Source organism: Mobula hypostoma, chromosome 17 (genome assembly GCF_963921235.1).
Source record: "Mobula hypostoma chromosome 17, sMobHyp1.1, whole genome shotgun sequence".
NCBI classification, from domain to species: domain Eukaryota; kingdom Metazoa; phylum Chordata; class Chondrichthyes; order Myliobatiformes; family Myliobatidae; genus Mobula; species Mobula hypostoma.
The window spans coordinates 20,098,264-20,113,171 of NC_086113.1; the positions used below are offsets into that span (position 1 = coordinate 20,098,264).

At 42.1% G+C, this 14,908-nt stretch overlaps 1 protein-coding gene across 1 annotated transcript in view; it reads left to right on the forward strand.

Annotated features, from left to right (window-relative positions):
- Positions 1-14,908, forward strand: part of lars2 (leucyl-tRNA synthetase 2, mitochondrial) — a 131,593-nt gene that overhangs the window by 95,028 nt on the left and 21,657 nt on the right. Inside the window, exon 22 of the transcript XR_010020702.1 lies at positions 5,194-5,334. The gene's annotated coding sequence lies outside the window, so the exon portion shown is untranslated. The remainder of the gene's footprint in view (positions 1-5,193; positions 5,335-14,908) is intronic.

Sequence of the window (14,908 nt, forward strand, 5' to 3'; positions counted from 1 at the left end):
GCTCCATGTACCTATCTGAGAGGCTCTTAAAATACCTTATTGTATCCTCTTCCACTACTGCTGCCAGCAGTGCATTCCACGCACCCACCACTCTCTGTGTGTAAAACATACCCTTGACATCCCCTCAGTACTTATTTCCAAGCACCTTAAAAACCATGCCCCTTCATGTTAGCCATTTCAGCCCTGGGAAAAAGCCTCTGGCTATACACACGATCAACATCCCTCATCATCTTATACACCTCTATCCGTCGCTCCAAGGAGAAAAGGCCAAGTACACTCAACCTATTCTCATAAGGTACGCCCTCCAATCCAGGCAACATCCTTGTAAATCTCCTCTGCACTCTCTCTATAGTATCCACATCCTTCCTGTAGTGAGGTGACCAGAACTGAACAGAGTACTCCAAGTGGGGTCTGACCAAGGTCTTACATAGCTGTAACGTTACCTCACGGTTCTTGAACTCAATCCCACGGTTGATGAATGCCAACACACCACCCTTCTGAACAACACTGATGAAAGTGGCATCAAAATGTCAGTTATAATGGATACCTGTACCCAGCTGGAAGCCCAAGAGAAGTTTATTGATACTTTCTATTTGGATGTTGTCAACAACCCTTTCCAACACCCTTCTCAAAAGATGTGCTACCCTATTGTCATTGCAATTTCCCCCTTGCCTACAGCCTGCTTGTCAGAAAGTAAACACCAGTCTATAAACCACAATTATTGAGCATGGCTTGTGTATTTTTGTTACTGAAGCATAACATTGTAAGGTTGTAATGTTAGTCATAGAAATATAATTATCTGCAGATGTGTAACTGCAAAATTTTTCATGGTATTTACAATAATTTTTGAACTCACAATCATTCTTTATTTAAAATTATGACACAGACCTAATATATTTTAAGCTAAATGTTAAGTAATACTGACAGAAACAGCTGTCTCTGCTGTTGTTGTCATTAGTTACTGATGTGAGTTTGTGGGTAATGTTAGGGAGTATACTGGAGTTATGTGAATACAACAGATAGTAATTCAAACAAGAACCAGGCTTCAGTTCTTATTGTAAACATGAGTAAGTTCAGGAAGCTTGCAATTAGCCTTGAGTTGTTTTGTAAATTGCAAGCAGTAAATTGAAGTTAAAAGCGTCGGCTGCTCCACAGACTAAGAAATTACATATGCAACAGCCAAGCATTGAGACAATGAGGTTGTGTTAATTGGCCTGCGTCAAACTAGGCAACACACACAAAATGCTGGAGGAACTCGGCAGGTCAGGCAGCATCTATGGAAATGAGGAAACTGTCGAAGTTTAGAGTCGACACCCTTCTTCAAGACTGAAATGGAAGGGGGGAATAATGAGGTGAGGGGAGGGGAAAGAGGCTAGCTAGAAGGTGATAGGTAAAGCCAAGCGGGTGGGAGAGGTAACGGGCTGGAGAGGAAGGTATCTGATAGGAGGGAAGAGTGGCTAAGTTATTTACGCCATTGTGACTTGAGTGCAAGCTGGCAGACCAGAAGACACATAGGAGCAGAATTAGGCCGTTCAATGGCAGAGTCCTCTCCGCCATTGCATCATGGCTGATCCTGGCTCCCATTCAATCCCATACACCTGCCCTCACACCATATTACTTGATACCCTGGCTAATGAGGAATCTGTCAAATTCTGCTTTAAATATGGACATGGACTTGGCCTGCAAGCAGTCTGTGTCGGGGCATTCCACAGATTCACTGGTCCAACTAAAAAAATTCCTCCTTACTTCTGTTCTAAAGGGTCACCCCTCAATTTTGAGGCTGTGCCCTCTAGTTCTGGATACCCCCACCAGAGGAAACATCCTCTTCACATCCACCTTATCTAATCCTTTCAAAATTCAGTAGGTTTCAGTGCAATCCCCATGCATTCTTCTAAATTCCAATGAGTATAAGCACAAAACTGCCTAATGCTCCTCATATATTAACCCCGTCATTCCTGGAATCATCCTCGTGTACCTCCTCTGGACTCTCTCCAATTACATTACATCCTTTCTGGGGTATGGAGCCCAAAACTGTTGACAATACTCCCAAGTGCAGCCTGACTAGTGTCTTATAAAGCTTCAGCATTACAGTATCTCCTTGTTTTTTATATTCTAATCCCCTTGAAATAAATGCCAATATTGCATTTGCCTTCTTTATCACACAGACTCAACCTGTGAATTAACCTTCTGGGAGTCTTGCATGAGGAGTCCTAAGCCCCTCTGATGTTTGAATTTTCTCCCCATTTAGATAATAGTCTGCACTATTGTTCCTTTTACCAAAATGCATTATCATACATTTCCCAACACTGCATTTCATCTGCCACTTTTTTGCCCATTCGTCCAATTTGTCTAAGTCCTGCTGCAATCACATTGCTTCCTCAGCACTACATACCCCTCCACCTATCTTCGTCTTATCTGCAAACTTTGCCACAAAGCCATCAATTCCACTGTCTAAATCACTGACAAACAATGTGAAAAGTAGCGGTCCCAATTCTGATCCCTGAGGCAAACCACTAGTCACTGGCAGCCAAACAGAAAAAAACCCTTTTTTTCCCACTCACTGCCTCCTGCCAATCAACCATTCCTCTATCCGTGCCAGTATCTTTCCTGTTACACTATAGGAGTTTATCTTGTTAAGCAGCCTCATGTGAGGCTCCCTTATCAAGTAAAATCCAAGTAAATGACATCCACTGCCTCTCCTTTGTCCACCCTACTTGTTACTTTCTCGAAGAATTCTAACTGATTTGTCAGGCAAGATTTTCCTTGACAGAAACCATGCTGGCTTTAACTTATTTTATCATTTATCTCCAAGTACCCTAAAACCTCATCCTTAATAATAGACTCCAATACTTCCCCAACCACTGAGCTTAGGCTAACTGGCTTATAATGTCCTTGCTTTTGTCTTCCTACCTCCTTAAGGAGTGGAGTGATACTTGCAATTTTCCAGTCCTCCAGGACCATTGCCAGGTTCAAGTGATTCTTGAAAGATCATGACCAATGCATCTATTATCCCTTCAGCAATCCTTCTCAGTACTCTGGGATGTAGTCCACCTGGTCCAGGTGACTTATCCATCTTAAGACCTTTCGGTTTGCCTAGCACTCTTTCCTTTGTAATAGCAATGGTACTCACTCCTGCTCCTTGACATTCATGGACCTCTAGCATACAGCTAGTGTCTTCCACAGTAAAGACTGAAACAAGTACTTATTCAGTTCATCTGCCATCTCTTTGTCTCCCATTACTACCTCACCAGCGTCATTTTCCAGTAGTCCAATATCAGCTCTCACCTCCCTTTTACTCTTTATATAACTGAAAAACTTTTACTATCCTGCCTTATATTATCAGCTAGTTTGCACTCATATTTCACCTTTTCCCTTCTTATAGCTTTTTTAGTTGCCTTGTATTGGATTTTAAAAGCTTCCCGATCATCCAACTTCCCATTCACTTTTGCTACATTATATGTCCTTTTCTTGGCTCTTATGCAGCCACAGTTGCCTCACCCTCCCATTTGTGAACTTCTTCTGTGGGATATATCTATCCTGACCTTGTGAACTATTCCCAGAAACTTCAGCCACCTCCGTTCTGCCGTCATCCTGCCAGTATCCACCTCCAGTCCACCTGGCATCTCACATGCCTCTGTAATTTTCCTTATTCCATTGCAATACTGATACATGTGACTTATGCTTCTCCCTCTCAAATTGCAGTATGAATTTAATCATATTATGATCACTGCTTCCTAAGGGTTCTTTTATAAGCTGACTAATAAAATCTGGGTTATTACACAACACTAATTTAAGATAGCCTTTCCCCTAGTAGGCTCAAGCACAAGCTGCTCTAAAAAGCCATCTTGTTGGCATCCAACAAATTCCCTCTCACGATCTGACACCAACCTGATTTTCCCAATCCCCTTTCATATTGAAGTCCCCCATTACAATTGCCACATTATCCTTATTATGTGCCCATTCCAGCTCCCTTTGCAATCTCAGCCCGACACCTTGGCTACTATTTGAAGGCTTATATATGATTCCTATGGAAAAGAGTACAGTTGACGTTTCAGTTCTGCTGAAGTATCTTGGCCCAAAACATCTTCTGTACTTCTTCTCCATAGATGCTGCCTGGCCTGCTGAGTTCCTCCAGCATTTTGTGTGTGTTGCTTGGATTTCCAGCATCTGCAGATTTTCTCTTGTATATGATTCCCATAATGTTTTTTTTACCCTTTCAGTTTCTTAACTCCACCCACAAAGATTCTCTTGAACCTATGTCACCTCTTTCAGAAGATGTAATTCCTTCTCTTACCACAGAGCCACTCCACTGCCTATGCCCTCCTGCTTGTCGTTTCAATACAAAGTATATCCCTTGATGTTAAACTCCCAACAATGAGCTTCGTTTAGCCATGACTTAGTGATGCCCACAACGTCATACCGACCAATCTCTAATTGCGCCACAAGTTCATCCACCTTATTCCAAGCATTACGCGCGTTTAAATATAGCACCTTCAGTCCTGCAATCTTTGCCTTTACAAATTTTGCCTCTGTGGTACAATTTAATTCTTTGCTCTGTCTGCCGTAGTACCCAAATCACTGACTTGTCCTTCCTTACATTCATATTACATACTACATCATCTACTTGTAAACCTGCCGGCTTATCCTCAGTTCTATCGTACTGGTGCCCATCCCCCTGCTATACAGTATTAGATTAAACCACTCCCAACAGCTCTAGCGAACCTGCTCACAAGAATATTGGTCCCTCTCAGATTCCACTGCAACCTGCCCCAGAAGAGGTCCCAATGATCTAGAAACCTGAATCCCTACCCCCGCTCCAATTCTTCAGCCGCACATTTATCTGTCATCTCATTCTATTCCTATCCTCACTGTCGCGTGGCATATACAGGCGTGGTCATTTAGCATAGTAAACGCAGTCACACGTATAGTTTTAGTGTACTTACCATATTTGTGTATTTAGAGACAGCCCTGAGGACATTAATTTTGGCTGCCTGGCTTTCTGTCTTTGAAAGGTTTTAGAATATTTGTGTTAATTAGTTTCTTCCAAAGGCATTTGGATCTCAGAGGTATCTTATCAATTACAATGTGCTTCCACAATGTATTTCAAAGAAATTATTTGACCCAAAGTTTTGAAATAAACAAAGTAACTATGGAAATTGTATTGAATCACTGACTGTTACCTTTGATTTTAAGGGTATAAAAGTGTGATGTTCATTTGAGTTTGTGAACCTGCACTGAGAGCCTCTACAGAATGATGGCAGCTTGTTGTGCTGAATGAGGACTTTATATCACCAGCTCCAGTGTCCCTCCGGTGACTTCGATCAGTCACAACAGGTAATATTGCCACTTCTGAGTCAGATCATTGTGCGCTTGAGTCTCACTCTGGTGCCTTGAGCTCAAACATCAAGGCTGATGCTCCCTCTGCTAGGGTGGGAACTGGGAGTTGTGTGTGTGTGGGAGGAGGGGGGGCATGTTAGTGAGTTAAACCAAGATCTAAGATTTAAGTTTATTTATCATGTGTACATTGAAACGTGCAGTGTAATGTGTTGTTTGCGTTGACATCCAACACAACCAAGAGACCAAATCATAAAATGCACTGAGCCCCTAAATGCTGTAAAAGATCCAAAGGCATTATTTCTAAACAGAGTTCTCCGTAGTCTCCTTGCCAATATTTATCCCCTCACAAACATTTCCAAAACATTTTATGACTGCTGTTGGCTGAGTGCGAATTAACTGCTGTTTTCCCTGCAATACAGAAATGGCTATACTTTAATGTTGTCTTTTCTCCTCTACTAGTTACTGTGCATTTGGGCTGTCACATTGGCCATGAAGCACTTTTACGATCTCTTGATAAAGTTGTTAAACATGTAACACCTTTCTTTCAACAGAATATTCTCTACCATTTCACACCCATAGACAGCTTTCACTGTAGAGTATCTCAATTACTAAATGAAATGTGTTAGAAATTACTGTGAATCGAACATCGTGCAGTAGAGGTTCCAAATAAGATCATGATATAAGACAAGTTGATTCTGTTAGTCCAGCACATTTAATGCTGAAACAAGGATGTTATGAAATAGAAAATTGATGCCATCAGAAGATATTAACTGAAAATGCAGGCAACAGTCAGCAGGTCAGAAGGCAATATGTAAAAAGAGAAATAAAGTAAATGTTTCACATTAAGGGCCCTTTGTCTTGTTCTGCCCAAGGGTCTTTGACCTGAAGTATAGACCCTGCATCTCTTTCCATGCATACTGCCTAACCTGCTAACAGTTTCTAGCATTTTCTGTTTTTATTCCAGTTTACCAGCATCCATAGTTTTTGATTTTCAGAAGATCACTAAAGCCCTGGTTGTAGAAGCTGGCCGTAATGAGTCTATGAGACTGGTACAGAGGCAGGGTAGTTTACGGAGAGAATATCAGAGCCTAGGCAAGGCTACCAGTGGCAGAGTGATTGAATTCAGGGATGATTAAAACAAACAGAATTCCCAAACACTGAGGGTCATAAAGGTGTAGGAGGAGATTGGGTTCTTAGTCCACTGCTCCTCTCTCTACACTCATGACCATGGGACTAGGCACAGCTCAAAGCAAATTTCACAACTCAGTGAAAAAAACACAAGATTCTGATCTTGCCCAGATAAATGGTCTCAGCCCGAAATGACAATTGTTTGTCTCTTCTTAAATGCTGCCTGAGCTAATGGGTTCTTCCAGATTTTATCTGTGTTGCTGAGTGACAATAACCCTGATTCTGATGAGAATGATTGTGCTTTCGTAGTCTTGAGGATGATGTTGAGAATATGATCTAAAATCAAGGATGACAATTATGAGATCAAAGGAGAACAGATTTTGGTAATGAGCAACAGTGATCTCACGTTTAATGGAGTAGAATGAGGGAGGGTGGCCATGTTTGCATTGCAGTTTTAAACCTGGAGGGGCTAGCTGTGAGTATTGTAACTATCTGTAGTAGATGAGCTCAGGTTGTGTATTGGAGATAAGAATTTGGTGGGTGAGATGATACCTTGAATGTGAGCCACAAAATTCATATAGGGACTGGCATCGCACCAAGGCAGTGAACAGGCTGGTTTAAGTTTTGACAGTTATCAGGTAAGTTCAAGTCCAAATTCAAGTTTATTGTCATTCAACTATATACAGTACATCTACACCACCAAACCAAACATTTCTTCAGACCAAGGTGCACAACCTATAAGGTAATATTACTATAAATAAATAAACAAATTCCGGCAAGATGGTGGCAGCTTCTCTGAATCCAAACAAAGGTATAATTATTTGCCCTCTTCCTCTTTATTACGATCACAAGACACTGCTGGATATTAAAAACGTCAGGTATTGTAGGTATCACTCTCTTCATGGAGGAGTGGTTTATATGTAGTGAGGACTGGTCAGTCTGCACCTTTCTAAAGTCCACAGTCATCTCTTTAGTCTTGTCCACACTGAGACTCCAGTTGCTACACTCGTACCTTTCTGCTACCAACTCTACCTCCTCTCCATATGTCATCTCGTTATCGTTGTTGAGGATGCAAACCAGTGTTGTGACATCAGCGAACTTGAGGATTTGGTTTGAGTTGGATCAAGCAGCAGCACTGTGAACAGTCGTGGGTTGAGCACACAGCCCTGGGGGATGTTGGTGCTCAGTGTGACAGAGCTAGAGATGTTGCTGTCAACACAGACTGACTGTGGTCTTTCTGTCAAAAGGTCCAAGGTCCGGTTACACTGAAAGGTGTTGAGACCCAGTGAGGACAGTTTAAACGCTGAGCTGAAGTCAATATGCAGCATCCTGGCGTATGAGGCACCGTTTTCCAAGTGGGACAGGGCAGAGTGGAGTGCAGGGACTATGTCATCGTCAGTGGACCAATTTGAGTGGTAGGCAAACTGGAAGGAGTCCAATGTAACAGGAAGATGGGATTTAATCTGATCTAATCATAACCAGCTGCTCAGTGTGCTTCATTATGATTGAGGCCATGTGCCTGGACAGTAGATAGCATTGCTGAGGGCAGTATGTGTGACCTTTCTCTTTGGAAAATGATTTCTGTTCTTCGAGGACTGATGGTAGGATGATCAATGTGACAACCTGGAGGCAGCAAGATTCATTGCAAAGAAGGAACCAGACTGTGATGAACTGAAATGGAAGCAGAAAACGCTGGAACCACTCAGCAAAGTATAAACAGGAGAGACTCTGCAGAAGCTGGAAAGCCAGTGCAACACACACAAAATGTGGGAGGAACTCAGCAGGTGTGGCAGCAACTGTGTAAAGAGAGCTAGGAAAGTGAAATAAAAAAGTCTGAAGTTGTAGAGGGGCTGAAAGAAGGATGAACCATTAGACCATAAAACCATAAGACATAGGAGCAGCATGGAGCCATTCAGCCCATCGAGTCTGCTCCACCATTCTATCTTGGTTGATTTGTTAACCCCCTGAACCCATTCTCCTGCATTCTCCCTGTAGCATTTGACTTCCTTACTAATCAAGAACCTATCAACTTCTGCTTTAAATATACCCAATAACTTGGCCTCCACAAATGTATTTCAGAGCAACACACATAAAAATTGCTGGTGAACGCAGCAGGCCAGGCAGCATCTATAGGAAGAGGTACAGTCGACGTTTTGGGCCGAGACCCTTCGTTCACCACCCTCTGCCATATTAGTTTAAACCACTCCCAACAGCTCTAGCAAACCTGCCAGCAAGAATATTGGTCCCCTTCAGATTCAAGAGCAACCTGTCCCTTTTGTACAGGTCACACCTGCCCCAGAAGAGGTCCCAATTATCCAGGAATCTGAATCACTGCCCCTAGCTCCAATTCCTCAGCCACGTGTTTATCTGCAATTTCATTCTATTCCTATGCACCTGTGCGTGGCACAGGCAGCAATCCCAAGATTACTACCGTTGAGGTTCTGTTTCTCAGCTTCCATCCTAACTCCCTGTACTCTGTTTTCAGGACCTCCTTCCTTTTTCTGCCTACGTCGTTGGTACCAATATGTGCCACGACTTCCGGCTGCTCACCCTCCCATGACAGGACATTGTGGATGTGTTCAGAAACATGGTGGACCCTGGCACCTGGGAGGCAAACTACCATCTGTGTATCTTTTTCGTGTCCACAGAATTGCTTATCTGTCCCCCTGACTATGGAGTCCCCTATTACTGCTGCCATCCTCTTCTGTTCCCTACCCTTCTGAGCCACAGGGCCAGACTAAGTGCCAGAGGCATGGCCACTGTTGTTCCCCCATGTAGCTCCCCCTCCCCCCAACAGTACTCAGAATGGAGTAATTATTGTTGAAGGGGAAGGCCACAGGGGTGCTCTCCCTCCACTACCTGATGTTCTCCCTTCCCTCTCCTGACAGTCACCCATTTATCTGTCTCCGGTAGCCTTGGGGTGACTACATCCCTGTAGCTCCTGTCTATCTCTGCTTTACTTTCCCTAACAAGCCAAAGGTCTTCGAGCTGCAGCTCCAGTTCCTTAACACAGTCTCTCAGGAGCTGCATCTGGATGCACCTGGTGCAGATGCGGCCATCGGGGAGGCTGTTAGTCTCCTGGAAGTCCCACATCTGACACCCAGAACAGAACAGTGGCTCTGTGGACATACCCCCTATCCTCTCAAGAATTAAATAAGGAATAAGGAATGAACTTATCTGCTTAACTTGCCTCCAAAGAAGACGGAATCTGATGGGAGAGGACAGTGGACTATGGAAAGCAGGAAGGAGAAGGGGAACTAGAAGGAGGTGTTGCACAGGTGAGGAGAAACAACGGTGTGGAAGAGTTACCAGAATGGTGAAGTGCCTCAGCCTGAAGGATTGGACTAGTGAGCACCGAGCTGAACTGAATATGACGCTTTTAATTTTGTGTTTTCGCGACTTCCGGGTCATCAAGGGAATGGCGGCGTAAGGAAAAGGTCTCTCGACAAAAAAGAAGGTAAACTGCCCCAAAATCGAATTTAGACAAATACTTAATATTGCATAACTATATTAATAAAAGGGGCAAGGATGATGTCTAAGAACAAGAATAAAAAGTCCGCTTCGAAGGCTGATAAACATAAAGAGATGCAGCAAGGCGACGGGCCTAGCTCTCCCACGGCAAGCCAGGACGGAGATAATGAGGGGGAATCGGTGACTCTGTCTTTGATTCTCGGAGAGATTCGCGAGTTCCGACAAGATAACAGCAAACAGCTGGAAGATATTAAAGGAGAAATAGTAAAAACTAACTCGCGGATAGATGAAGCCGAAGCGAGGATTGTTGGAATTGAAGAGAAGCTACAAAACGCCGAGGAAGTGATAGCAGAAATGCTGAAGCTACAAGACCAGCTCCAGTGGAAACTAATAGATCAAGAAGGCCGCTCGAGAAGGGAAAATGTGAGGATCTACGGAGTTCCCGAAGGAACCGAAGGTAAACCGGGATTGATGATTCCCTTCGTGGAGAAGCTGCTTAGAGAGAACCTTGATATACCGGCCGCAAAAGACCTACAGATAGAAAGACCTCACCGCGCGTTGGCACCACAGCCTCCGGCAGGCGCCCAGTCCAGATCGATTCTGATCAGATTTCTCAATTACAGAACGAAGGAAGAGGTGCTTAAAAGAGCATGGCAAAAGAAAGGTTTCATGTGGAACAACTGTAAAATCAGTTTAGACCACGACTACGCACCGGGGATTCTTGCCAGACGGAAGGAATATACGGAAACACGGAGAGTCCTGAAGGAAAACAACATCAGATTCCAGACCCTGTATCCAGCTCGGCTGAGAGTCTTTTACGACAAAGGGACAAAAACTTACGCTACGGTGGAGGAGGCAACATCGGACCTAGCGGACCGGGGACTACCTATTAAAGTTATCACCCAACCGGAGTCGCTACTGGAGAGGATTCGGCTGAAGTCGTGGTAGTTAGTGGGGCGAGGACGGTCCACTCGAAACAGAGTGTCAAACTACAAGGAAAAGCTGCAAATATTCAGACGCGAATGTACAGAGAATACAGATTAATTAAGAGAAATGACTGAAAAGAGTAAATCGGACTTAAAAGTAAAATGAAAACTGGTAACTGAAAATAAACTAGGCGGAATAACTTGAATGATAGCAATATGGTCGAGACATAAATAGGAGAAAATTCTCTATGATTATTCAAACTGCTGAGGGCCCTCTAACACAGGGTGAAGATAGAGGTTATCCCTCTGAACTGAGGCGGGTCGGTGCTCAGGCCTCACTGGGAAGTCGGGGAAAATTTTCGAATGTTATACGTTCAGAAATGTCTAGGGTGTGGTTATATGTCTTGGTTTACTGTTGAGAAGGGATTGCTTACTGTTTGGTTAGAAAAGGAGAGTGCTTTTTTTTCTACTAGAGAAAAATGCAAACTGAATTGGTAAAAATAATTTCCTATAATGTTAATGGGGTTTTGAATCCAATTAAAAGAAATAAGATTATGTCTAAATTGAAAAAAGAGAGGGCACAAATAGCTTTCCTCCAGGAAACACATATGAGCCGATCTGAACATGGAAAATTAAAAAGAATGGGCTTTAAGCATGTATTTTATTCATCATATAAATTGAGTCACAAAAGAGGGGTAGCTACTTTAATATCAAGTACTCTTAATTATGAACATATTTCAGAGACTAGAGACAAAGAAGGACGGTTTGTAAAAATCACAGGAAGAATAGAAGGTACAGAAATAACATTGCTGAATGTTTATGCTCCTCCAGATAGTGAATGGTCATTTTATAGACACATTTTTGACCTAATGGTCAGTTCTCGAGGGGTAGTAATTTGTGGAGGGGATTTTAATATTAGATTAAATCCTATATTAGATTCTTCAAGAATAGTTACTCAGAATAAGCCTCTGACTCGGAAAGTGAGGAAAGTGAATTCATTGATGGAGGAGTTGGGAATTATAGATGTCTGGAGGGAATTACACCCTACTAGTAAAGATTATACATATTACTCTTTCCCTCATTCAGCCTATTCAAGGATAGACTATTTCTTTATCTTAAATACAGATAGACTCAGGATAAAAAACTGTAATATTGCAACAATTGATCTGTCGGATCATAGCCCAGTCTCTATGTCTCTAATCCTGGAAAGGAAAATGAGGAAAACACTATGGAGGCTAAACTCACATATTTTATCAAATCTGGAATAAATGGATTGAATATATAACCCCAATGCGAGCAGACTTTAGATGATTCTCCTAATGATTTATATTGCTCTTCTCATCAACACAGTAATATTGCTAACGTAAGCACCCCTAGTCTAAATGTTTGTTGTTTTTTTTTGGAAAATAGAGAATTAACACAAGTAAAGGGAAAGATTTGGGAAAGGGATAAAAAAAAAATGAAAAAATTAAGTAAATAAGTACATAGGGATTGGATAATTATGTCTGCGGGCAGGAACAAGCACGAACAAATTGGGATATAAACACCTACAATGGTTGGTATATAGGCTTGTATGCAACATTTTGGACCAGTGGAAATGGTCCAGAAGGGTTGTATGGAAACTATTATTACCATTTTTCTTAACAACTAATTTCATTACTTAGCCTAATAGGTTAGATTTATCACAGTACATAATTATCTATTTAAATGTTTATTTTCCTTTTATATCATCTCAATGTCTACTTAAGAATGTATAAATAATTGTGGTTTTGTACATATAAAAAAATGGAAAAGGTTATATGTGTGAAGAAAGTACATGATAATTGTGAATTCCTTATCCAAATAAAAGTAAAATTTAAAAAAAAAATTTGTGTTTTCGCTTATTCTTCCTTGTTGCCATTTGTGCGATTTGTTTTTTTTTTGTGCGTGGGGGCATCGATGTTCTTGTTGCTGCCTGTGCAATTTGTCTTTTTGTGCGGGGTGGGGGTGGGTTGATGTTTTTCTTTGAATGGGTTCCATGGTTTTTTTTTTGTTTCATGACTGTCTGTGGAGAAGATGAATCTCAGGATTGTATACTGCATACGTACTTTGATAATAAATGTACTTTTGAATCCTTAGAGATGCTGCCTGACTTGCTGAGTTCCTCCCGCATTTTCTGTGTGTTGCTCAAGATTTCCAAAATGTGCAGAATCTCTTGTGTTTCTGCAAACATCAGTGTAAATGGGGTGAAACGAATTTCAATGAAATGGGTTAATATTCAGTCTGCGTTCTGTAAATGCTGAGTTCAGTGGTTCAGAAAGTGCAACAGCAGGCTATAAAATCGTTACGTTGACAAATGAAATAATTCCAGATAAATACCCAGACACTGAGGATGCCAGTGTTAGAACTGTTTGGCAGCCATTTGTAAATTATGTTAGAGAGCAACTCCAAATAAGGTATCAGGAGTGGTTTAGAATGCCATAAACGGATGTGGCAAAAAATAATGGGAAATCTGTAGTCTTACAAAAAGCAATGCATCTCTCATATAAAATGAAGAGGAATAGAGTGAATAGAGATACTACAAGGTCACAGCATAATTCTCAAGAGCAAATCTTCGGTATACCTAACTTTATCAGAGCTCTACATTGTTGGTGCTATTCTCTTTAAATTGAATTTATTCTTCATGCAAATATCAGTACAGATGAAAAGTGCTTTGAGTTTTGGAAATAACATTCCTTCATAATTCAGAAATGTAGGAAATCTGTTTACATCCAGGTTTTATTCCCCTCCAGATGTTTTCTGAACAGCACACAAGTGACATATCTGTTGAGTCTTCTTTTCATTTTCTCACATTCTCACATTTGTTTTTTGACTGTGCCTGGGTAGAACTGATCTCCTTGAGCGCCTGAACCCGAAACGTGATCTACAACCCAATGCCTGTAAGTCATTGAATGTCCCTCGGACACATTAGACTAGCTGCCCAGTTAAAAATGAGCTCTGCCGTTCAGAAGGGCCCAGTGTTTATATTTTTTTCTGTTTGGTTGTCACTTCACCCTGGTTAAAGGTTCGGTGCCATCTGTTTCTCTGCACATGCCACTTCCAGTCGGAACTTTGTGGAGCGAGTCCAACTTCAGTGACTTAAAGCACCAATATCCTGGGCTGTCACTCCTGTACTGAGGGGGTGCTACCTTACTCAGGGTGATACCTTTCAAATGAATTATTATTACAGGGTCTGTCTTATTCCTATGAATATGTAAAGATCTTCTGGCTTCATTTTGTGGGACTGTAGAGAACTTCCCATTGAATCACTGTGGCAGAAACGGAGGCTATTTGGTTCATTGGAGGATTAAGCAATCCAGGCAATCCAGTTCCCTGGCTCCATTCCCAAAGTTCTCCAAATTTATTCTCCTCACACACCAATCCAATTTCTTTCATTGATCATCTCCATTTCCAACAGGTTCCCAATCATTTCTACTCACTGCATAAGAAGTTCTTCCACATTCTTCCTGGAATCTACGGACAAGGCATTTGGACACTGTCTAAACCTTTAAATCAAATTCCCTCAGTCTGTGTGCCATTAGTGGAAGCAATCTTTGTCGTCTCTGTTTCAGAGGCCAATGTTAGGCTGTCTTTAAAGAGAGTGAACCCTCGCAAGGTGGGAGGTCCATCTGGAGTACCTAGTAAGGCTCTGAAAACCTGTGCCAACCAACTAGCAGGAGTATTCAAGGACATTTTCAACCTCTCACTGCTACGGGCGGAAGTTGCCACTTGCTTCAAAAAGGTAACATTTATACCAGTGCCTAAGAAGAATAGTGTGAGCTGCCTTAGTGACTATCGCCTTGTAGAATTCGCATCTACAGTGATGAAATGCTTTGAGAGGTTGCTCACGACTAGTCTGAACTACTGCCTCAGCAAGGACCTGGACCCATTGCAATTTGTGGCTAGGCATAGATCAAATTCCATCTGTAAATCTGTTGGTGATACAACCATTGTTGGTAGAATCTCAGGTGGTGATGAGGGGGCGTAAGGAGTGAGATATGCCAACTAGTGGAGTGGAGCCACAGCAA